Source organism: Triticum urartu, chromosome 3A, assembly GCF_056163025.1.
Source record: "Triticum urartu cultivar PI428250 chromosome 3A, HENAU_Tu73, whole genome shotgun sequence".
Taxonomy (NCBI): Eukaryota; Viridiplantae; Streptophyta; class Magnoliopsida; order Poales; family Poaceae; genus Triticum; species Triticum urartu.
Genome location: NC_141875.1, coordinates 283,830,508 through 283,857,085, shown reverse-complemented (window position 1 = coordinate 283,857,085; position 26,578 = coordinate 283,830,508).

Below are 26,578 nucleotides of genomic sequence, written 5' to 3'. Positions count from 1 at the left end.
CAAGGAGGAAGAACTATACCAACCACCATCTCCAAGAAATAAACGTCCGCGTTGAAAACCAGGTGTATCTGCAAGCCACTTCTCTCAATGGGACCAAGCATTTCCATGCCAAGGGAACCCACACCAAGATTAAACGCGCTCTCCAAGATCACTTCAAGACGAAGGAATAAACGGCTACCAGCTAGAATTACCACCTGAGTTACCCACTGTGAACAACGTTTTTCCACACGACACAACTCCGGGAGTGTTTCCTACTTCCTAACTAGCCCGGTCTCTACAAGGACATTAATCACCGAACCATTGACCCCCAGCCCAACCAGACCTAACGCGAGAGACCCCTTAGCAATCTGGATCAAGCAGGACGACAAACACGAAGCCACGCCATCGAGTACTTCAAGGTTCAATGGAGCACCAAACGGAAGCAGAAGCAGTAGGAGGACGTGAAGACTACCCCAAATCCAAGTTTCCATATTCCTTTCCGCGCCTAGTCTGGGAATCTCGGGGACGAGATTCTTGTATGGGGGGTAGGTCTGTCACACCCTGATTTTCATGCCACAACACTTAAGCTAATAAATCATGATAAAATGTGGTTTGACAAAAACTTTTGAGTGTTTTGGACCTTGCCTTGTTTGGATTTTGTCTGTTGTTTGCAAGTGCTCTAAAAATCAAATAAATCCTCCAACTCCTATACTTCATCTCCTTGCTCCAAACTCTTGAACCAATGATCATGCCATGTGTATAGAGCAATATAGTATTTTCTTACAAAAATAATTTGGCCAAAAAGTATTTTCAAAAATTAGTTTTCCAAAAACCCCTGAATTAAGATTTGTACTGCAAGTACTTAATTCAGGGCAGTAAAAATCTTTCCAAAAATATGTTTGACTCCTATTAGATATAGGATACCCAGAAACCACACAAATATAATTTTAAAATTTATTTTACTATTTGATTTAAAGGCTTTTTCTTAAGGCCAGAAATGGTCTTTAATAGGTTAAAATTATTTTAAAGCTTTAAAAATATTTGAGAAAAATTAGGGAGACTCAATGGACATATATTTTCCATATATATGAGTTTCAACACCTGGTCATAATCAAAATATTGGACAAAACCTCCCAAAACCATTTCTCCTCATTCCAAGGATTTGAAATATTTCTACAGGAAATATTTTCATAAAAATCCAAGAAATTTCTAGCATGTCACATATGACATGTTTGATGATCTTGCCAAGTATCATGTCATGGAGAATAGTATAACCCCATGAAATCCCCTCAAAACCATTTCTGTCCATTTTGAAGTTTGAGCAACTTTACATTGCCAAACATGTCCAAATGTTCTCAAACCTTGTGAACATGCTCAAATGGTCTAATAATTCATCTAGACCAAATGTCACAAGTTGGAGAGAATGTTATCTTGCTCAAAGTACCCCAAAACCCTTCCTGTTGAGAACCAAATTTGAACAACTCTACATTGGCAACTTTCTCCTTTTGATCCCAACTTTTCTGGACATGTTCATAACCTCAAATGATGACACTACACCAAGTGGTGCATCAAGGAGAATAGATTTGCATGACTAAATCTTGGTAAAGCCATTTCTGCTGATTTCTAGGGTTTACATTGGCAACTTTCTCAAAATGGACTCAAACTTGGTGGTCAACCTCAATTATGTGTGACACTTGATCCTGTTAATTCTCATGTCAAGTGGAGTTAATTTGCTTGCCCAAATTTGCATCAAACACCTTCTGCCACTTTTCAAAAATCACCATTTTGACCACTAAAACTATTCCCCTTGAGCTCCACTTTTTACCACAGCCCCTCCTAGACCTCTTCTACCTCCAGTAGAAATGGCTGCATCTTAGATCAATTATTTGGGGGTGAAACCCTCACTTTCTCTCTCTGGACAGCCTCTTTCTCACTGTCCCTCAACCTCCCTCCTCATTCCAGTGGCCCTCCATGGCATCCAATGCTTCCTCCCCTTTGTTTACTCACCCCACAAAGCCCCAGACACTAGTGGACACGCCCCTGGCACATAAACAATGCCATGGCGTGCAGAGCTCGCGCTCTGGAGCACGCTACAGTGCTCTCCGGCACTGTAGCACGCCCATTCCAAGGCCTCCCGTCGACTTTGGGCTCCGGAATCGTGTCCCCCGAGGCCGTCTCGGCGTCCACGACACGCAACACTGTCGGCCCCTGCCTCCCTCGCCCTCCTCTCCTGCCCATTAAGCATGCCCGAGAGCTCCCAAGTGGGCAAGAGCTCCACCTCGTCGCCCTCCTACATACACCCCTCCCCAGGCCTCTCTCTAGCCGCCATCCACACTCACTCCCTCCTAGCTACCTCCTGGACCAAGCCTCTCTCCCCCTCGTGCCCTCTGCCCACCTCCATGGACGGAGCACTGCTGCCGGCCTCCACCTAGATTCGGCCGCCTCAGCTCCTCTTTCTCACCCCTAGCCCCTCTAGCGCTCTGCTATAACCACCTCCGACCCACCCCGGGATCCCTTCCTTCCCATTCTCGCCGTGTCGTCGTGCCCATCTCCGCCGTCACCGGTCTCCGCCATGGCCGATGCTCCGCCCGACTTTGCCGCTCCCCTCATCCAGCGCGACCATCTTTGGGCGTGGAGTGGAGCGGGGCATTCTCCCAGACCACCGGCCTGGCCCCGGGTGCAGGGGAGCGGCCGAAACCATCACCGGCGAGCGCGGCGTCCGCCCCTACCTTTGCCCGTCTAGAGGAAGAAGGAGGAGGCGGGAAGAGAGAGAGAGATGGCGTGGGACCCGCGTGTCGGCGACCCTGTGGACTGGGCCCGCAAGTTTAAGTGGAAACGGTTTCACAGGAAGCCACCTTCCCGCGGCGAAGACGTACTACCTGAGTACGCCTTCGGTGTCACCTCCTCCCTCGCGCAGCCGAGCCACTGGGCTGAGCCCAGTAGGCGTTGTTTAGCTGGGCTTCGCCCAGTGCGCTTTATAAGGTTGAGTCCCTTTCTTCCTTTTTGTTTTCATAAATATTGTAAAATTCCTAAATAATTCAAATAGACTCCAAATTGGATGATTCAAATTACTAGTAGTTCCTAAAATCATGCCCTATCACATGGTGCTTTTTGCACATTTTTCTAGCACATTTCCCTTCACACATATTAAATAAATCCTATTTTCTTATTCCTGTGCTGAACTTTAGAAAATCACAGAGAGCCCATTTTTGATCCAAATTCCATGATTCAAAATCCTAGGTGTCTATAGGTTCAAAACTTAGTTTTTGAACATTTTTACTAATACTTTCTGTATCACCTCAAATAATGGTCTATTTCTTCATATTTGTCAACTTTGCAAAATCATAGGAAAATCATTTGAACTCGAAATCCTGTGAAACCAACTCCTAGATGCTTCTAAAATCATGTTTTGTTAAATGGGTGCCTCTTCTCATTTTTCAAAAATATGTTTCTGTACACTTCTTGCAAATCCATAAACCCCTTGATTCCATCATATCAAAACGTTTAGAAATATTCACTTATCCAATTCCATTGAAATCACTTTGGTCATTCCTCATATGACCAGAGGTATCCTAGAAAAGTGCAAGTCACATTTTTAGAGCACTTTTATTTTCTACCTTGTTGTGTTGCTTATTGTGGTTGCTTTCGACGATAGTTGACGAAGTAGACGAAATGCTCGGAGTTGGACCAGAGATATTTGAAGACCTCGAAGACTTTGTTAAAACAGGCAAGCAGCCCTTTGACCATGTCTATGAAACCCTTTTTATGCATTTCATATAGCACTTTATTATTGTTGCATCGGAATCATGATGAGAGGGTAGCCACTTTGGTGGGTTGCCTTCATTTCCTCCTTGTTGATACTTGCATTGTGCATGACCCTACCTCCTTATGAGGGTTATGCCGGTGGGAATAGATAGGATGCTAAGTAGTGCTACACAAAAAGGGACGGGTATATGCATGGTGAAGGAGACAAAGTATTTTGAAAGGACTTTTCGAAAACCCCGTCGGGTGCCACTTATGCCCGAGGGAGATAATGAGATGGGTAACCACTTGATGACGAAGTGGTGTACCAAGGCAAGTGTGTGTGTGTTGCTTTCAAAAACGGATTGGTTCAAGTTGCGACCGTTATTCCAACCTTACATGCGCAACCACTCTACCCTTATATGGGAAAGGGCATTATTGATTACCTAGGCCGATACTATCTTGGAGCCCGCATTACTAGTGACGGGGGAGAGTTGGCGCTCTCTCTCGGGACGGGGTCGTGCCAGGTAGGGCGGCCAAGAACATTTTTATGGGGCACCGGACACATCGTTGGTACCCCGTGCCAGTGGTATGTGATGAATATAGGAGCGAGGCTCCACAATTTTAAGTTGTGAAATGTTGGGCACGGGGGTTACTACCAATTGAGTGGACTCCATGTTAGTGTCGTCTAGGGAAAGATAGTGATCGGGTGCTTACCGCGGGTACTTGAGGTACCGCGGGTCGTGGATGACACGGAAGTTCACCGGATCTTGTGGGTAATGTGTGCAACCTCTACAGAGTGTAAAACTATTCGAATAGCCGTGTCCACGGTCAAGGACAGTTGGGTAACCGCTCTTGGGCTACGTCCACATGTTTACAAACCAGTGTGTGTGTTTGGATAAGTGGGAAGAACTACTTGGGTCGAGTCAAAGGACTTGACATGATTGAGTTGGGTTGGTGCCCACTCTTTTTATGTCAATATCTATAACCTATCCTCATGGTTAATTGAATTCTCCAGATGCATGTCTTACAAAGTTGTTGAACATGTCATTGCACTCAAAACTAGCTTTCTGCAAAATTTACCTATATCATGCATTGTTGTATCTTGAACCAAAACATGGGTTGCTTGCGAGTACATTCAAAGTACTCATTGGCTTTCCACTGGTTATTTTATTGGCCAGGCATGAAAGAACATGATATGAAGAAGAGTACCTCGGTGACGAGCATGCGAGCTAGGATGCTTCCCAGTCAGAATGCCTGTAGGGTTAAGGCAGATGTCATTGGTCCAAGTTATCGACGAAGATTTCCGCTGCGATGTTATACTCAAGACTTGACCATAATGGTCCTACTTGTGTAAAACGGTATGTATGGGTGTAAGACTCTTGTTATTGAGCTTCTGTGTGTTCAGTGAGCATTGATCTCTGGGATCACTGTACACGTGCATTCGGTGATCACGACTTATGAGTCGGGGTCCCCACACCAAACCAAATGGATAATTGGAAGAGACTTGCAAAGATAACCAATCATGCATAAAAGAATTCAGAGAAGATTCAAATATTATTTATAGATAGACTTGATCATAAACCCACAATTCATCGGTCTGAGTAAACACACCGTAAAAACAAGATTACATCGAATAGATCTCCACGAGAGAGGGGGAGAACATTGTATTGAGATTCAAAGAGAGAGAAGAAGCCATCTACCTACTAACTATGGACCCGAAGGTCTGAGGTAAACTACTCACACTTCATTAGAGGGGCTATGGTGATGTAGAAGCCCTCCGTGATGACGGCCCTCTTCCGGCGGAGCTCCAGAACAGGCCCCAAGATGGGATCTCGTGGATATAGAAAGTTGCAGCGGCGGAATTAGGTTTTTGGCTCCTGTTCTGATCGTTTGGGGTACGTGTGTATATACAGGAGGAAGAAGTACGCCGGAGGAGCAACGAGGGGTCCACGAGGCAGGGGGGCGCCCTAGGGGGGGCGCACCCCACCCTCGTGACTGCCTCTTTTGTTCCTTGGAGGAGGGTCCAAGTCTCCTGGATCATGTTCGGTGAGAAAATCACGTTCCCGAAGATTTTATTCCGTTTGGACTCCATTTTATATTCCGTTTCTTCGAAACACTGAAATAGGCAAAAAAAACAGCAATTCTGGGTTGGGCCTCCGGTTAATAGGTTAGTCCCAAAAATAATATAAAAGTGGCAAATAAAGCCCAATATAGTCCAAAACAGTAGGTAATATAGCATGGAGCAATCAAAAATTATAGATACGTTGGAGACGTATCAGGCATCCCCAAGCTTAATTCCTGCTCATCCTCGAGTAGGTAAATGATAAAAAGAGAATTTTTGATGCGGAGTGCTACTTGGCATAATTTCAATGCAAATCTTCTTAATTGTGGTATGAATATTCAGATTAGAAAGGTTCAAGACAAAGGTTTATATTGACATAAGAAATAATAATACTTCAAGCATACTAACAAAGTAATTATGTCTTCTCAAAATAACATGGCAAAAGGAAGTTATCCCTACAAAATCATATAGTCTGGCTATTCTCCATCTTCCCCACACAAAGTATTTAAAACATGCACAACCCCAATGACAAGCCAAGCAATTTTTTCATACTCTAACTTTCTCAAAACTTTTTCAATCTTCACGCAATACATGAGCGTGAGCCATGGATATAGCACTATGGGTGGAATAGAATGGTAGTTGTGGAGAAGACAAAAAGGGAGAAGATAGTCTCACATCAACTAGGCGTATCAACGGGCTATGGAAATGCCCATCAATAGATATCAATGTGAGTGAGTAGGGATTGCCATGCAACGGATGCACTAGAGCTATAAGTATATGAAAGCTCAAAAAGAAACTAAGTGGGTATGCATCCAACTTGCTTGCTCATGAAGACCTAGGGCAATTTGAGGAAGCCCATCACGGGAATATACAAGCCAAGTTCTATAATGAAAGATTCCCACTAGTATATGAAAGTGATAACATGAGAGACTCTCTACTATGAAGATCATGGTGCTACTTTGAAGCACAAGTGTGGTAAAAGGATAGTAACATTGTCCCTTCTCTCCTTTTCTCTCATTTTTTTATTTGGGCCTTTTCTCTTTTTTATGGCCTTTCCTTTTTTATTTTTTTATTTGGGCTTCTTTAGCCTCTTTTATTTTTTTATTTTTCGTCCAGAGTCTCATCAAGACTTGTGGGGGAATCATAGTCTCCATCATTCTTTCCTCACTGGGACAATGCTCTAATAATGATGATCATCACACTTTTATTTTTCTTACAACTCAACAATTACAACTCAATACTTATAACAAGATATGACTCTATATGAATGCCTCCAGCAGTGTACCGGGATATGCAATGAATCAAGAGTGACAAGTATGACAATTATGAACGGTGGCTTTGCCACAAATACTATGTCAACTACATGATCATGCTAGGCAATATGACAATGATGGATGTGTCATGATAAACGGAACGGTAGAAAGTTGCATGGCAATATATTTCGGAATGGCTATGGAAATGCCATAATAGGTAGGTATGGTGGCTGTTTTGAGGAACGTATATGGTAGGTGTATGATACCAGCGAAAGGTGCGCGGTATTAGAGAGGCTAGCAAAGGTGGAAGGGTGAGAGTGCGTATGATCCATGGACTCAACATTAGTCATAAAGAACTCATATACTTATTGCAAAAATCTAGAAGTTATCAAAGCAAAGTACTACGCGCATGCTCCTAGGGGGATAGATTGGTAGGAAAAGACCATCGCTCGTCCCCGACCGCCACTCATAAGGAAGACAATCAATAAATAAATCTTGCTCCAACTTCATCACATAACGGTTCACCATACGTGCATGCTACGGGAATCACAAACTTCAACACAAGTATTCTTTAAATTCACAACTACTCCACTAGCATGACTTTAATATTATCACCTCCATATCTCAAAACAATTATCATGCTTCAATCTTTTCTTAGTATTCAACACACTCAAAAGAAAGTTTCACAAATCTAGAATACCAAGCATATTATTATTAAGCAAATTACCATGCTATTTAGAGTCTCTTAAAATAATTTAAGTGAAGCATGGGAGATCAATAGTTTAGTTAAAACAAATCCACCACCGTGCTCTAAAATATCTAAGTGAAGCACATAGAGCAAAATTATAACGCTCAAAAGATATAAGTGAAGCACATAGAGCAAAACTATTTAGCTCAAAAGATATAAGTGAAGCACATAGAGTATTCTATCAAATTTTAATTCATGTATGGCTGTCTAAAAAGGTGTGTACAGCAAGGATGATTGTGGTATACTAGAAAACAAAGACACAAATAATACAAGACGCTCCAAGCAAAACACATATCATGTTGGTGAATAAAAATATAGCTCCAAGTAAAGTTACCGATGGAAGTGGACGAAAAGAGGGGATGCCTTCCGGGGCATCCCCAAGCTTTGACTTTTTGGTGTCCTTGGATTATCTTGGGGTTCCATGGGCATCCCCAAGCTTAGGCTCTTGCCACTCCTTGTTCCATAATCCATCAAATTCTTGCCCAAAACGTGAAAACTTCACAACACAAAACTCAAAATAGAAAACTCGTGAGCTCCGTTAGCGAAAGAAAACAAAAGACCACTTCAAGGTACTGCAATGAACTCATTCTTTATTTATATTGGTGTTAAGCCTACTGTATTCCAACTTCTATATGTATTACAAACTATTTTACTAGCCATAGATTCATCAAAATAAGCAAACAACACACGAAAAACAGAATCTGTCAAAAACAGAACAGTCTGTAGTAATCTGTAGCTAGCGCAAGATCTGGAACCCGAAAAATTCAAAAATAAATTTCTGGACGTGACTAATTTATATATTAATCATATTCAAAAATAATTAACTAAATCTCACTCTCCAAATAAAAATTGCAGCAGTTCTCGTGAGCGCTAAAGTTTCTGTTTTTTACAGCAAGTTCAACAAGACTTTCCCCAAGTCTTCCCAACGGTTCTACTTGGAACAAACATTTATTAAACACAAAAAACACAACCAAAACAGAGGCTAGATAATTTATTTATTACTAAAAAGGAGCAAATATCAAGGAATAAAAATAAAATTGGGTTGCCTCCCAACAAGCGCTATCGTTTAACGCCCCTTGCTAGGCATAACGAGCAAGAATAGATCTAGGTATTGCCATCTTTGGTAGGCAATCCATAAGTGGCTCTCATGATAGTTTCATATGGTAATTTTATTTTATTTCTTGGAAAGTGTTCCATGCCCTTTTTTAGTGGAAATTGAAATCTAATATTCCCTTGCTTCATATCAATAATCGCACCAACCGTTTTAAGGAAAGGTCTACCAAGAATAATAGGGCAAGAAGGATTGCAATCTATATCAAGAACAATGAAATCTACAGGCACATAATTCATATTTGCAACAATAAGAACATCATTAATTCTTCCCATAGGTTTCTTAATAGTGGAATTCGCAAGATGCATGTTTAGAGAGCAATCATCAAAATTACGAAAATCTAGTAAATCACAGAAAGTCTTGGGAATAGTAGAGACACTAGAACCCAAATCACACAAAGCATAAAACTCATGATCTTTAATTTTAATTTTAATAGTTCGTTCCCACTCATCATAGAGTTTTCTAGGGATAGAAATTTCAACTCAAGTTTTTCTTCATGAGATTGCATCAAGGCATCAACAATATGTTCGGTGAAGGCTTTATTTTGACTATAAGCATGTGGAGAATTTAGCACGGATGGCAACAAGGAAATACAATCAATTAAAGAGCAACTTTCATAAATAAATTCCTTGAAATCCAATATAGTGGGTTTATCAACATCTAGATTTTTATTTCTTTCTATCCCACTTTCATCAATTTCATCATTAAGATCTAAATACTCCGAATATTTAGAACGCCTTCTAGGTAAAGGAAGATCATATTCAGTTTCATCAAGATTCATATTGCAAAATAAAGATTTAATTGGAGACACATCAATAACTTTTAGATCTTCATCTTGATTTTCATAGGTATTCGGTTTAGCGGCCATCTTATTGACTAAGGTGGCTTGCATATCCGAAATTTCAGGAGTCATCTTCTCTAGACGAGCAATGTGGGATCTTATACCCTCAAATTCTTTAGACATATGATCAACCTCTTTATTCATATAACTCATAAAACTTTTTTGTTCCTTAAGCTCATTTCTAAAGAAATTATTATGCTCAAATTGCAAAACCATAAACTTCCTAACGTTGTTTTCGATCTCCTCTAACTTTTTGAGGTGAAGATCCCCAAATTTTGGTTGAGCCATCACGACAAACAAACAATCTAACACATGAGCAAACAAAGAGGAAAAGAGAGACGGAGGATAGAGAGAGAGAGAGAGGGCGAATAAAACGGCAAGGTTGAATTGGGGGGAGAGGAAAACGAGAGGAAAATGGCAAATAATGTAATGCGAGAGATAAGGATTGTGATGGGTACTTGGTATGTTGACTTTTGCACAGACTCCCCGGCAACGGCGCCAGAAATCCTTTTTGCTACGTCTTGAGCTTGCGTTGGTTTTCCCCGAAGAGGAAGGGATGATGCAGCAGAGTAGCGTAAGTATTTCCCTCAGTTTTTGAGAACCAAACTATCAATCCAGTAGGAGGTCACGCTCAAGTCCCTCGTACCTGCACAAAATGATAGCTACTCGCAACCAACGCGATTAGGGGTTGTCAAGCCCTTCACGGTCACTTACGAGAGTGAGATCTGATAGATAGAATATTTTTGGTATAAAGATGCAAAGTAAAAATTAAAGGCAAATTAAATAGCAAAACAATATTAAAGTGATGGAGATTTATATGATGAGAATAGACGCGGGGGCCATAGGTTTCACTAGTGGCTTCTCTCAAGAGCATAAGTATTCTACGGTGGGTGAACAAATTACTGTTGAGCAATTGATATAACTGAGCATAATTATGAGAATATCTAGGCATGATCATGTATATAGGAATCACGTCCATGACAAGTAGACCGAAATGATTCTGCATCTACTACTATTACTCCACTCATCGACCGCTATCCAGCATGCATCTAGAGTATTAAGTTAAAAATAGAGTAACACCTTAAGCAAGATGACATGGTGTAGAGAGATAAATTCATGCAATATGAAATAAACCCCATCTTGTTATCCTCGATGGCAACGATGCAATATGTGCCTTGCTACCCCTTCTGTCACTAGGTAAGGACACCGCAAGATCGAACCCAAAGCTAAGCACTTCTCCCATGGCAAGAACTAGCAATATAGTTGGCCAAACCAAACAGATAATTCGAAGAGACTTTCAAAGATAACCAATCATGAATAAAAGAATTCAGAGAAGATTCAAATATTATTCATAGATAGACTTGATCATAAACCCACAATTCATCGGTCTCAACAAACACACCGCAAAAAGAAGATTACATCGAATAGATCTCCACGAGAGAGGGGGAGAACTTTGTATAGAGACTCAAAGAGAGAGAAGAAGCCATCTAGCTACTAACTATGGACCCGAAGGTCTGAGGTAAACTACTCACACTTCATCGGAGGGGCTACGGTGATGTAGAAGCCCTCCGTAATGACGGCCCTCTTCCGGCGGAGCTCCGGAACAAGCCCCAAGATGGGATCTCATGGATACAGAAAGTTGCGGCAGTGGAATTAGGTTTTTGGCCCCTGTTTTGATCGTTTGGGGGTACGTGTGTATATATAGGAGGAAGAAGTACGCCGGAGGAGCAACGAGGGGCCCACGAGGTAGGGGGGCACGCCCTAGGGGGGGCGCCCTCACCCTCGCGACCGCCTCTTCTGTTCCTTGGAGCAGGGTCCAAGTCTCCTGGATCACGTTCGTTGAGAAAATCACGTTCCTGAAAATTTTATTCCGTTTGGACTCCGTTTGATATTCCGTTTCTTCGAAACACTGAAATAGGCCAAAAACAACAATTCTGGGCTGGGCCTCCGGTTAATAGGTTAGTCCCAAAAATAATATAAAAGTGGAAAATAAAGCCCAATATAGTCCAAAACAGTAGATAATATAGCATGGAGCAATCAAAAATTATAGATACGTTGGAGATGTATCAGTGCGCGCTCGCGCAACCTCCCAGCACACCCTGCCTGTCCAGGGCGGGGCCAACTTCTGGAGGTGCGCCGTCGTGGCGGGGTTTACTTGCGATCCAAGGTTAGCGCGACATGTTTCGAAGGTATTGGTTGTTGAAAGTGCGTTAAGTCGTCTAGAGGGGGGTGAATAGGTGGTTTTTATGAATTCTTCACTGAGGAATTTCAGGGTGAGGAAACTCCTAAGCAAAGAAATACTTGCAATAGAATAAGTACTCAGATGCAAGCATAACAGAGTAGTAGCACAGTCATCATGAAGAAATGAAAACAAGCACAAAGTGTAGAAAGCGTAAACACAGGATAAGCAGGCTGAAGACAAACATACTGAAGAATTTGAACTGAGGAAATTGAGAAAAGTCTTCAGTCAAAGTATTCAAATAGTAACGATCAGGTAAAACAACACAATAATGAGGAAATAAAAAGGTTGAGGAAATAGAACCAGTTAGCTCAGTGAGGACAATGATTTGGTAGACCAGTTCCAACTGTTGTGATAGTTGTACGTCTAGTTGTAGCGGCTAGGTATTTAAACCTAAGGACACACAGTCCTCACTGTATTCCCCTTGAACTAAGGTCACACAGACCTCGTCCAATCACTCATGGTAAGTCTCCAGGTGACTTCCAAACCTTCATAGACATGGTCACTCGGCGATCCACAATTTCCACTTGGATGCTCTAGACCATGACGCCTAACCGTCTGGAGGATGCACAGTCCTCAAATGTAGCAAGTGTCGGTTCCACACATGAACAATCTCTCAAGTGATGCTCAAGCACTTTGGTTTTGTAGGTGTTTGGTTTGGGGTTTTGAGTCTTTCCTCACTTGATGATTTCCCCTCAAAGTCATCGGAGGATGGGATGCTCTCAATGACAAGTGTCAGTTTCTCGTGGAGCAGCCAACCAGCTAGTGGTTGTAGGGGGCGGCTATTTATAGCCTAGGGAGAAAACCGATGTGATAAGACATAAATGTGCTTCAATGATATGATCGTTAGGTGCATAAGATATTTTGGGACAGCTGGCGCATGGCACAACAACGGTCGGAAGTTTGAGGTTCAAATTCCTTAGGGCTATCATGTTCCTCACTTGTAGGCAATCTGCACTGGTGAATTCCTAACTCCTAAGTCAGAACAAATTCCTCACAGACAAAAGAACTTCGGTTCTGTCACTGAAGAAATTGACTGAACTGTACGAGATTTCCAATGGCTTCAATCGAAGGGATTGGTAGGTGTAGGATATTGAGTTGAGCATCACCTAGAAACATTTCCTTAGTTTTACCTCGACCCCCTTTAACAGTATGGTGTTTCCTATGACTGAAGAAAGAGAAAAAGAAACTACGAAAACAAAAGTCTTCACGCTTCATATTCCTCGCATGAATATCAAGTCTACACGGTCCAACCAATTTCTTCACTTTCAAAGTCTTTAGAAAGTCTTCAGAAATCGAAAGTCTTCAGCTGAAGACATTCATTTTTAGGGGTCGACTTTCTTTGTAAATATTAAACTCCTCATAGACTTATAGACATGTGTACACTCACAAATGCATCAGTCCCTTAACCTATAAGTCTTCAATACACCAAAATCACTAAGGGGCACTAGATGCACTTATAGTTGTAACTGGCGACCGTTGCTATCGAAGGCACCAAGGGGCTTCAGCCCCACGTTGCCTTGGCGATCCTGACGTATGGGCTGATGAGGGGAACACATGCGAGCCTCTCCTCTGCTAGTACAGCGAGCCCACTGATGGCGGCATAGAGGCACCAGGGGCCATCATCCTGAAGCCAGCCCATTGTCCCTCCAGTCTGCAGCCCACCATCTCCAGTGCCTAATCGCGGCGACCAGGGGGTGGTCCTTCGTCGCGGCTTCTGGAGGGGTCGCCAATCCCGATCGTATTTTGGGGGGTGCCTCTTGAGCCGGGCGGGCCACGACACACGCGAGATCACCGCCACGCAACCCTCTGGGCTCCCTCTGAAAGGACGAGCATACGTGGTAGGCATAGGCGCAGATGCCCGGTGGAGTGTGTGACACGGGCATGGTGCGAAAAGGCTTCGTGTCCTCGCAGGCGGCATCGGGTAGCTCATCCACCCGGCCAAGTAGGGCGTCGCGGCTGCCTTCTGCTAGCCGGCATATCATCAACTCCCGCGCCATGAGGAGCGTCGCCCGCATGTTCCCAAGCCCCCAACGAGCATGCAGGGACGACGCGACGTGGTCGGAGGACCGTGCCGCAGCACGGTTGCGGCACCGCATGGGAGGGGGAGCCGGCGGGCCCCACCATCGATAGCGGGTGAGGCCAGCAGCGTCACTAGCCATGAGGGCCATGGGGTGATGATGAGCTCTACGACCGAGGGGCGCCACTCGGGTGGTGCGAGTGGCCCAATGCTCAACGCAAGCCCGGGGAGCCTCCGCAATGGGTGCGACGGAGGGAGGACGGGACGTGATTGACGAAGAGGCCGAGCTTCCACATGCCCCTACATGGCTAGCCAAATATCATATTCAGGGCTCCGCGGAGCCAAGACAAGTTCGAACTCTGGGGCATGTGTAACGCCCTCGATGCGGCTATATCACCCACGTGTCGAAGCATGACTTAGAGGCATAACCGCATTGAAAGCAATGTCGCAAGTGAGGTAATCTTCACAACAACCCATGTAATAAAATAAGGGAATAAGATACATAGTTGGCTTACAATCGCCACTTCACACACACAAGGTCCGACTATGGAACCAAAATAAAAGAAGACTATCCCAAATTCTACACAGATCCCCGATCGTCCTGACTGGGCTCCACTACTGATCGACTAGGACGGAACAACACAAAGGACAAGATCTTCATCGAGCTCCTCCTTGAGCTTGGTTGCGTCATCCGCATGGTTCAACGACACCTGCAAACTGGTTTTGGAAGTATCTGTGAGTCACGAGGACTCAGCAATCTCACACCCACGCGATCAAGACTATTTAAGCTTATAGGTAGGGTAAAAGGTATGAGGTGGAGCTGCAGCAAGCGACTAGCATATATGGTGGCTAACATACGCAAAAGAGAGAGAGCGAGAAGAGAAGGCAAAGTACGATCGATGAAGTATGATCAAGAAGTGATCCTAGAACAACCTACGTCAAGCATTACTCCAACACCGTGTTCACTTCCCGGAGTCCGCCGAGAATAGACCATCACGGTTACACACGCGGTTGATGTATTTTAATTAAGGTCAACTTCAGGTTTTCTACAACCGGACATTAACAAATTCCCATCTGCCCATAACCGCGGGCACGTCTTTCAAAAGTTCAAATCCCTACAGGGGTGGCCCAACTTAGCCCATCACAAGCTCTCACGGTCAATGAAGGATATTCCTTCTCCCAAGACAATCCGATGAGGCTCGGCATCCCGGTTACAAGACATCCTCGACAATGGTAAAACAAGTCCAGCAACACCGCCCAAATGTGCCGACAAATCCCGATAGGAGCTGCACATATCTCGTTCTCAGGGCACACTCATATGGGACATCCTACAAGTAAGATCAACCCTCAAGTTGCCCCGAGGTGGCCCCGCAGTCTACTCGGTCGGACCAACACTCAGAGGAGCACTGGCCCAGGGGGGTTTAAAAAAGATGACCCTTGAGTCTACAGAACCCAAGGGAAAGAAAAGGCTAGGTGGCGAATGGTAGAACCAATGTTGGGAATTGCTGGAGGAGTTTTATTCAAGGCGAACTGTCTAGGGGTTCCCTTTATAACCCAACCACGTAAGGAACGCAAAATCCGGGAACATAACACCGATATGACGGAAACTCGGGCGGCAACAGTGGAACAAAACACCAGGCATAAGGCCGAGCCTTCCACACTTTACCAAGTATATAGATGCATTAATTAAATAAGAGATATTGTGATATCCCAACAAAATATCCATGTTCCAAACATGGAACAAGCTCCAATCTTCACCTGCAACTAACAACGCTATAAGAGGGGTTGAGCAAAGCGGTAACATAGCCAAACAACAGTTTGCTAGGACAAGGTGGGTTAGAGGCTTGGTTCAACAATATAGGAGGCATGATAAGGAAGTGGTAGGTATCGCAACATAGGCATAACAAAAGAGCGAGCATCTAGCAAGCAAAGATAGAAGTGATTTCGAGGGTATGGTCATCTTGCCTGAAATCCCGCAAGGAAGAAGAACGAATCCATGAAGAAGACAAACGGACGTAGTCGTACGGATCCTCAGAAACGCGACATTATCGGAACCAACCCGAAGAAGCAACACCAGAAAGAAGCACACAACATAGTAAACAACCAACACAACAACATGGTATGATATGCGGGATGCGGTATGTGATGCATATGCATGATTTGGAAAGGAATGATTAAACCTGGCCTCAAATTGGAAATCCAAGAGTGCCACTGGAAAGGTGAGGTGATTTTGGTTGAAATCGATATAAAGATCACCGGAATCGGATGCACGATTTGGAAATGGCAAGCAAAACAAATAAGGCACCGGTCTGCGATAAACATCAAGTAGCCATCTAAATGCATCAAGTTAAATATCCTACAACACTCAAAGATGGCAACAAAATACATGGTAGGGATCCACTCATGATGCTTGACAAAAGATGAACACTGAGCTATGGCTAATTCATCCATTAACAGGTTCAAACAAGCATGGCAAAAGGGAAAATGATAACAGGTTTCAGACTTGGTGAAATTAACACGAGTTTGGAATTTATCATCAGGAAGCATACTTTGGAGCATGAAAACTATATGCTACAGGAACTTAACATGGCAAAGCAAGGCATGGAATGAAGCTACTCAAAGCACTTAACAAAAGTCCCTTATGACCTTGAGCCAAAAGGGATCAGAAAATACAATTGCAAGCATGTGAACATGGCAAAAACATAAACAGATTCAGACTTAGTGAAAAACTGGAGCATGCAAAAACAGTTAATGAGTAGGCATGTTTACGAGCTCGATGCACTCACTACAGAGCATGGAATGACAAACTAAGCATATAACCATCAAGAATACATGACATAGAAGCTATAAATGGCAAGAACAACAACATAGCATGCACGGATCAATAGCAACAACCTTGGCAAAATCGCTAATCATGTCAACGATCTGCCAGGAACATTTTATAGCAAAAGTAGAGCTCGATTGAATCAAGCTAGGGTGCTCCATAATTGCAAACAAATACATGGATGGATTGAGCACCACAATGTTAACAAAACATCCTTACTGATCATCCTGAAAAGAGGCACGGATCACTAGGAAACAACATGAACATATGGCATAACAACGAAAATAGGACAAGGACTTAGTGAAATTCTAAGTCCCTGAAATCAGCATTACCGATTACGCTACTTTGCATGCTTGTGCTAGTCACCACAATTATCAAAAAAATACATGACAAGCACCCCTATAAAGATGACATGGCATATAACAAAACACATGTAGAGCTCAGGATCATATCATGCACACATTAATCATGGCAAAAATGACAAAAGCCTATTTGATGAAACAGATCGGTCAAATTCCTCACATAGCCCTCTTCGAACAGCATTCCGGGCATCAAGATGAGCTCAAATGAAAATGATGCAATGATATGAAATGATGTACTTGTCGAGACGCACATTTTGATATGCTACACGCACGAATCGGAGCTACGGATGCAGAGTTACGATGCGATGAAATATGCAAAAACATTAGGGTTTCGGGGGAAGAAGTCAACCGAGGTGGATCTGGATCTGGATCCAGATCGGACGCGGAAACCGAGGCCGCCGGAATTCCTGTAGATGTCGGAGTAGAGGACGGAGAAGGGGGGCCGTCGAGGTGGAGCGAGGTGGCGGCGAGGTCCGGCTGGCCGGTGGCAGATCCGGGCACGGCGGCGGCAGTGGTTGGCGACGAGGACGCGGGTCGCCGGCGGGCGGCGGCGTGCAGGGCGGCGACGCGGCTCAGGCGGGTGCGGCGGCCGGAGGCGAGGGACGGCGCCGGTGGAGCGCGTGCGGCGGCACAGAGATCCGGCGATGATCGGCAAAGGGCGCGGTGGCGGCGCGCGCAGATCCCGCGAGGCGGAGGGGAGCCGGGCACGGTCGGGCGCGCCTGTGCGGCAGCGGCGGAACTGGGCCTGCGTAGGCCCGGATGGGCTCCGCGGACAGGTGGCAGCGCGCGATTGGGCGCGGGACGAGGCGGACATGTCCGGGCGAGAGGGTGGACGTGTCCGTCGGCGGGAGGAGGAAGAAGCTAGGGTTGGACCGCGAAATTTCGGAGGGGGGTGTTTATATAGGTAGAGGGAGCTAGGAGAGTCCAAATGAGGTGCGGTTTTCGGCCACGCGATCGTGACCGATCGATCTAGATGATGGAGAGGTCTTTGGTGGTTTTTGGGCCAAATTGGAAGGGTGTTGGGCTGCAACACACATGAGGCCTTTTCGGTCCCTCGGTTAACCGTTGAAGTATCAAACGAAGTCCAAATGGCACGTAACTTGACAGGCGGTCTACCGGTAGTAAACCAAGGCCACTTGGCAAGTCTCGGTCCAATCCGAGAACGTTTAACACCCTCACATGAAAAGAAGTAGAAAGGGACACCGGGTGACATAGGAGCGCCGGATTGCAAAACGGACAACGGGGAAAATGCTCGGATGCATGAGACAAACATGTATGCAAATGAAATGCACATGAGGACATGATATGAGATGCATGAAACACAAGAAATGACAAGGCAACAACAGCAAATAACTAGAGGACACCTGGCATGTCGGGCTCGGGGCGTTACAACACTCCACCACTATGAGAGGATCTCGTCCCGAGATCTAGAATGGCACCGGAAGGAAAACGGAAGAGAAAGAGAAGAGGTAAAACTAAGTTGCTTCTTTGACAAACGAGTGAGACCAAAGAACCTTGAAAAGGTTGAGCAAAATGAAAGAAAGAAAGCAACGGAGAAGAACAAAGTTGAAAGCACTCCGTTAAGAAAGAGGAATAAGAAAGAACCGATTCGGGTAGCACTTCAGATGAAAAGATATGAAAGACTTGATAAAATGAAAGAGCTTGAGCAAGGGACACAACACTCCGGTTAAAATGGATAAGAATGACAAGAACAAGATCCTGACAAGAACAAGAAGAAGGTTTTAAGAGAGCAGCAACACAATGTCTCTGGGAGAAATGAAAGAAAAGAATGAAAGGAACGGGGAAAAAAAACATCTTCTACCCTCAATGAGCTTGCAAAGGCATCTTAAGGAGAAAGGTCGAACGGAGTAGTTGGAAAACTAACAATGAAAGGATAAGCTTGATATGGACTTATAGAAGATATCTCAAAATTATGAGGTGACAACTTGCCACTCAGGGGAAAAAGAGTTGGATTGATATGAACAAGGAGACGAGAAAATACCTCACCGGGAGGATAAATGAAGAACTTGGATCATTGATAAACACCATAAGAGCGACAATCCTTAAAGGAAAGCTTTAGGTGAAATATAGCCCAAGATAACTCCAATGAAGAGATTGGTGGATTTAAAATACCTCATCTTGATAACTTGTGAAACACGAAGCACGAAGGGAAATTATCAAGAATGACATAAAACCACCTCAAAAGATATGCGTGAAATAATTGCACTCCGGATTGCAAGATGAAGAAAACTTGAGCTCCTCTGAAAACAATCTTGATGAACACTTCAAGAAGGAATTAAATCATTGGTGAACCATCATGTAGAACCTTCATGAAGAACTCCGGTAAACAAAGGAATGATCAACCGAAAGGAAAGAGAAGTTGAAAAACACAACGTGAACCCTTGCAATCATTGGATGAAGCTTTGCGACGAGATAAAGTGGAAACTTGGAACTCCGGAAGAAAAGATAAAGCATCTCGAACCGGGAATTTGATGAGCCTCTGAAATAAGGAATTAATCACTTGGACGAATAAGAATAAGAATTATGTTATGCATATCATTCACCAATTTAGATTGATGACAAGCAACGGATCGCATACGACTTATTCTCATAGGAAGAATTTAGATAGATATAGCGCAAACTTGAGAAGGTCTTCAACGAATCACCAGTTGGGTTGAAACAACGAATAAATAGATATGACAACGAAGGAAGAGAAAACTTGGACAAACCACCGTAAAAATTGAACAACGAACGAAGTAAAAGGATGAATCACCGGTAAGAATTGTGAAATCAACGAAGATACTTGAGACAATCTAGATACATGAGAACGAAGAGATCACGAACTGATTATAGATCACTTGAACGATGCACCGGTAAGATTTGGAGAATGACAACTAAAAGCTGGAATGGATAAATCTTCCGAAGTGATGGCCTTCGGAGGAAAGAAATGGAAAACAAACTCATGAAATGCTTCGGATGGGTGAAAAAAATTCTCACGAACAAAACAATTATGCGAGGATGGCCTCAAACTAGAACCATGAATCTCCGAGAAAAAGGACATGATATGGAGGTAAAACTCTTCTTCGGTTTACAAATGTAGAGAATGATGATGAGAAACACCACCAAGAATTATTTAAACACTCCGGAAGAATAAAAAACGAAGAGGTTGAGCCAACAATGAAAAGATTTGACAGATCTTGGAGAAGGCATTTGACTGATGATAATTCATTCCTACGTCAGACTTTAGAAGATTTGAGAATAATTCCGGGAGAATAAGAACAGTCAGGTAAGATCCTAGGAAAAGACCTTTGGGTTAGGGCCCACTCAAAAGATACACCGTAGAAATGATTTAAAGAGAGAGATTGCAGCGGTTGAATTAAATGGCTTGAATGAGATAACATCCTCGAAAGAGCTTGAACAGATGTAGAGTGGTAACACGAATCTTCTGAGATATCTTCAGCACTCCGGAACGAATGAATAACGAGAAATGAATTATTATGAGGTGCACTGGTATGAGAAGGCATTTAAAATGAGGAAAGGATATGATCAACACCAAAAGCTTGAATTGAAACCACCGGAGAAGAAAATGACTGATGAGAGACGAACTTGAATCTTCGTTAGCATCTTCTGAGAAACAACGGATAAAAACACTGACGAAAAAGAATGGAAAGAATTCACAACAATAAAAGGATACTTGAATAAGAAATCTGAGTCCTTGAAGAAAAAAGGGTGGTAGGGCGGGAAAAACAAAGGCAACTTGGGACGAATGAAATGATCACCGTTGAGAAGAACTGATACTTGATCTTGCGGATGTTGAGATGATCGGATCCACTTGAAGAGAAACACGCCGGTTGAAAAGGATTGACATGACAATCTCGATTATCATGAAGGATTAGTATTCACATAGAAATGTGAGAACACCACTTAGGAAAGGTATGGAATCAACATTTGACTTCGAAGCAACTCGAATACCACAACTGAAAACAAAACAAAGGATTGGCTTGCAAAATAAGCCGGAACAAACATATGATAGAGATTTCGTCCGAAGTTTTCGTGGTGGGGCCTACACGGGCTCGATCGTACATCACCATCATGTACAAGGCAGTGCACATGACAGACGAAGCATCCCCGAGTCGGCATAGCCAAGGACTCTTTAAGACACAACGAGACCACTGTAAAACCGACCGTGAATAGGCGTACCACTAGACGTCGAACCCCAATTTCATATCATACATCTTTCGGAAAGATATCCTAGGAGCTACTTTAATTCCCACTTATAAACTCCCGAAATTTTCCGGCTATGCAATCAGGTGTTGGGGATACAGGGGAAGCATAATATCTCACCAAAACTAACATATCCTACATCCAGTAGTATCCATCCTTCAACACATAACCAAGAAACCTTCAGAAATCGTTTACCTCAACCTTCAAAAAGCATCTGTTATACGATTTATGGCAATACTCCCTAACTCCCGCCCCCGTACTGGGTGGCGTCGAGGTTATCTCACCAACAACTGCATAAAAGAGATTTTCAATGTCGGCGGAACTAAACTCAGGTATTCCAGAATTGCAAGGATAAAATTGTGACGACAACACCTCGGAGCTCAACTCACCGGGACACTGCCACAACCCCTAAATGACAGGAGGCACCAAGAACAATGTTCTCGTCACAAATCGATCGGAACGATTCTAAGATACCCGCGTGATTCTAAAAAAAATTAGTGAAATTTGAGAAGAGAAGAGTCAAAAACTCTATGTCAGGAGGCCTCACCAGAGCGACGAAGGGACTGAGGAGTAAAAAGAAGTCCTAATTCTCCAATATATATAATCCTAAATGACTCAAAACATTTTTCTAGACTCAACAACGCCAGCGATTCGATCAAGTAGGGGGCTCCTAAGGTCGGGGAAGGCTCTGATACCAACTTGTAACGCCCTCGATGGGGCTATATCTCCCACGTTTCGAAGCACGACTTAGAGGCATAACAGCATTGAAAGCAATGTCGCAAGTGAGGTAATCTTCACAACAACCCATGTAATAAAATAAGGGAATAAGATACATAGTTGGCTTACAATCGCCACTTCACACAAATACATGAATAAAGCAATACATCATCCAGATACACACAAGGTCCGACTACGGAACCAAAATAAAAGAAGACTATCCCAAATTCTACAAAAATCCCCGATCGTCCCGACTGGGCTCCACTACTGATCGACTAGGATGGAACAACACAAAGGACAAGATCTTCATCGAGCTCCTCCTTGAGCTTGGTTGCGTCATCCGCATGGTTCAACGACACCTGCAAACTGGTTTTGGAAGTTTCTGTGAGTCACGGGGACTCAGCAATCTCACACCCACGCGATCAAGACTATTTAAGCTTATAGGTAGGGTAAAAGGTATGAGGTGGAGCTGCAGCAAGCGACTAGCATCTATGGTGGCTAACATACACAAAAGAGAGCGAGAAGAGAAGGCAAAGCACGATCGATGAACTATGATCAAGAAGTGATCCTGGAACAACCTATGTCAAGCATTACTCCAACACCGTGTTCACTTCCCGGACTCCGCCGAGAAGAGACCATCACGGTTACACACGCGGTTGATGTATTTTAATTAAGGTCAACTTCAGATTTCTACAACCGGACATTAACAAATTCCCATCTGCCCATAACCGCGGGCACGACTTTCAAAAGTTCAAATCCCTGCAGGGGTGTCCCAACTTAGCCCATCACAAGCTCTTACGGTCAATGAAGGATATTCCTTCTCCCAAGACAATCCGATCAGGCTCGGCATCCTGTTTATAAGACATCCTCGACAATGGTAAAACAAGTCCAGCAACACCGCCCGAATGTGCCGACAAATCCCGATAGGAGCTGCACATATCGCGTTCTCAGGGCACACTCAGATGACACATCCTACGAGTAAAACCAACCCTCAAGTTGGCCTGAGGTGGCCCCGCAGTCTACTCGATCGGACCAACACTCAGACGAGCACTGGCCCAGGGTGGTTTAAAAAAGATGACCCTTGAGTCTGCAGAACCCAAGGGAAAGAAAAGGCTAGGTGGTGAATGGTAAAACCAATGTTGGGCATTGCTGGAGGAGTTTTATTCAAGGCAAACTGTCAAGGTGTTCCCATTATAACCCAACCGCGTAAGGAACGCAAAATCCGGGAACATAACACCGATATGACGAAAACTAGGGCGGCAAGAGTGGAACAAAACATCAGGCATAAGGCCGAGCCTTCCACCCTTTACCAAGTATATAGATGCATTAATTAAATAAGAGATATTGTGATATCCCAACAAAATATCCATGTTCCAAACCTGGAAGAAGCTCCAATCTTCACTTGCAACTAACAACGCTATAAGAGGGGCTGAGCAAAGCGGTAACATAGCCAAACAACAGTTTGCTAGGACAAGGTGGGTTAGAGGCTTGGTTCAACAATATAGGAGGCATGATAAGGAAGTGGTAGGTATCGCAGCATAGGCATAGCAAAAGAGCGAGCATCTAGCAAGCAAAGATAGAAGTGATTTCGAGGGTATGGTCATCTTGCCTGAAATCCCGCAAGGAAGAAGAACGAGTCCATGAATAAGACAAACGGACGTAGTCGAACGGATCCTAATTTGGAAAGGATGCATATGCGTGTTCACTTCCCGGACCCCGCCGGAAAAAGACCATCACGGTTACACATGCGGTTGATAAATTTTAATTAAGATAATCTTCAGGTTTTCTACAACCGGACGTTAACAAATTCCCATCTGCCCATAACCGCGGGCACGGCTTTCGAAAGCTCAATCCCTGCAGGGGTGTCCCAACTTAGCCCATCACAAGCTCTCACGGTCAACGAAGGAATAGACCTCCTCCTGAGACGTTCCGATCAGACTCTGTATCCCGGTTCTACAAGACACTTCGACAAGTTAAAACAAATCCAGCAACACCGCTCGAATGTGCCGACAAATCCCGATAGGATCTGCACATATCTCGTTCTCAGGGCACACTCAGATGAGCGCTCTATACAACTAAAACCAAACCTCGAGTTTCCCCAAGGGGGCGCTGCACAGGACTCTAGTTCGGACCAACACTCAGAGGAGCACTGGCCCAGGGGGGGGGGGGTTAAAATAAAGATGACCCTTGAGTCTGCAGAACCCAAGGGAAGGTGGTAGGTTGTTAGTGCAAATGGTAAAACCAAGGTTGGGCATTGCTGGAGGAATTTTATTCAAGGCGAACTGTCAAGGGGTTCCCATTATTACCCAACCGTGTAAGGAACGCAAAATCCGGGAACATAACACCGATATGATGGAAACTAGGGCGGCAAGAGTGGAACAAAACACCAGGCATAAGGCCGAGCCTTCCACCCTCTACCAAGTATATTGATGCATTAATTAAATAAGAGATATTGTGATATCCCAACAAGTAAACATGTTCCAACAAGGAACAACATCTCCATGTCCCAATAAGGAACAAACTTCAATCTTCACCTGCAACTAACAACGCTATAAGAGGGGCTGAGCAAAGTGGTAACATAGCCAATCAACGGTTTGCTAGGACAATGTGGGTTACAGTCTTCGTTCAACAATATAGGAGACATGATAACCAAGTGGTAGGTATCGCAGCGTAGGCATAGCAAAAGAGCGAGCAACTAGCAAGCAAAGATAGAATTGATTTTGAGGGTATGGTCATCTTGCCTGAAATCCCGCAAGGAAGCAGAACGAGTCCATGAAGAAGACACACGGACGTAGTCGAACGGGTCCTCACAAACGCGACGTTATCGGAACCAACCCGAAGAAGCAACCACCGAAAAAAGCACACAACATAGTAAACAACCACCACATAGTCATGGCATGATGCGCAAACAAGTATGATGCATGTCCGGTTTAATGAGGCATGGCATGGCAAAGTGCACAAGCAATCCTACAAATTAAATGGAGCTCAATATGCAACGGAGTTGCATATTAAAGAAAACACCACATGACCCACATGACTTATTTAGTTCTCTCTCATTTAGGTACTCAACAATATTAAATGTTGTTAAACATGACAAGAGGAGAAGCATAATAAAACTACCTAATTAGGCAAGTTTAAAAGAGGCCGAAAAAACAAACAACAATTCCGGTAGATCCCCATATGCATTTATCAATTTGGTGCAACAACAATTTAAACATTTTAATTGTTGTTATCATGATGCGGATGCCATGAACAAGTTAATGCAATTTTTATTAAAATTTGACAAGCATATTGTGAAGCATTTATCATCATGGCGGAAATGAAAGGGGTGCCACGGCGACAATAACGAAACGGTGCCACGGCAACGTTCCAGTTCCCGGTAACTCGATTGAGATACCGATGCAAAGGAGAAGTGTGCAGATGCGGGTCATGCGATAAACGGTGGGGTGCTCCTGGTTACCAGGTTCCCACGGGTTAGCGGCAAACGAGGAGGACCGAGCAAGAGACAACTCAGACACGATGTAAACATGAGCATTACATAAAACACACATGCGTTCAATCACGGGCGTCGTCTCGATGGTTATACCTTCGAAGCGTGCATTATCGAAACGGAACGAGTTCGCCGTAGGGGTACACGTGCCGAAGGGGAAGTAGTTGTTCACGGGGTCGTCGTGGGAAGTAGCGGTTCTCGCGACGGTAGTTGAACTTGATGTTTGCGTTACACGGGTCTTCGGCGATGTTCATCGTACATGGTTCGGAGTGGTACTTGCATCTTCGGACTTGACGAATCCGAGGGCTTCAGGTTTCACCGTTGAACTTGACGAAACCCATGGCGACGGAGAGGTACGCGTCGGTGGTAGTCGTTCAGGCGGAGAGCGTCGTCGAACTTGGAGTTCTTCGGACTTGCTGGTCTCGTCAAAACGAAGGGGTACTTGGTACAATCCGCGTAGTCGTTCTTTGCGATTGAGTCGACCATGACGTGTCCAGGGAACGCTCAGGTCGGTGGATGTACTTGGTCTTGCAGTTCGGAAGCCGGTACAACGAGCTGCGGTTCATGGCGCTGGTCATGGGGGTTGGGGCGGTACTGCGGTGGCCTGCACTGCAGCAGCAGAAGAAGAAGGAGGCGCGGTAGAGGCGAGGGCACATGCATCGGCGGCTGGATGTACTTGATGCAGCGGAGGTCTCCCGTGGATTGACAGACCGGCGGCTTGACGGGTCACGGCGATGGGGACTTGGTGCAGAAATGCTGGTGGTGGAGCTTGACGTCCCTGGCGAAGCTACGGCCTAGGAGGTCCTGTGCTCCGGCGAGGTCAAGGAACTTGGCGACGGAGACTTGGGGGCGTAGGCGATGCTTGGCGCGATGCAAGGCTCTGCCAGCGCGGTCGACGCGCAGGAGAGGCGGCGTTGAGGACGACGGGTTCGGGCGGCGAGGCACTTGAGGGCGCGGGGGACGG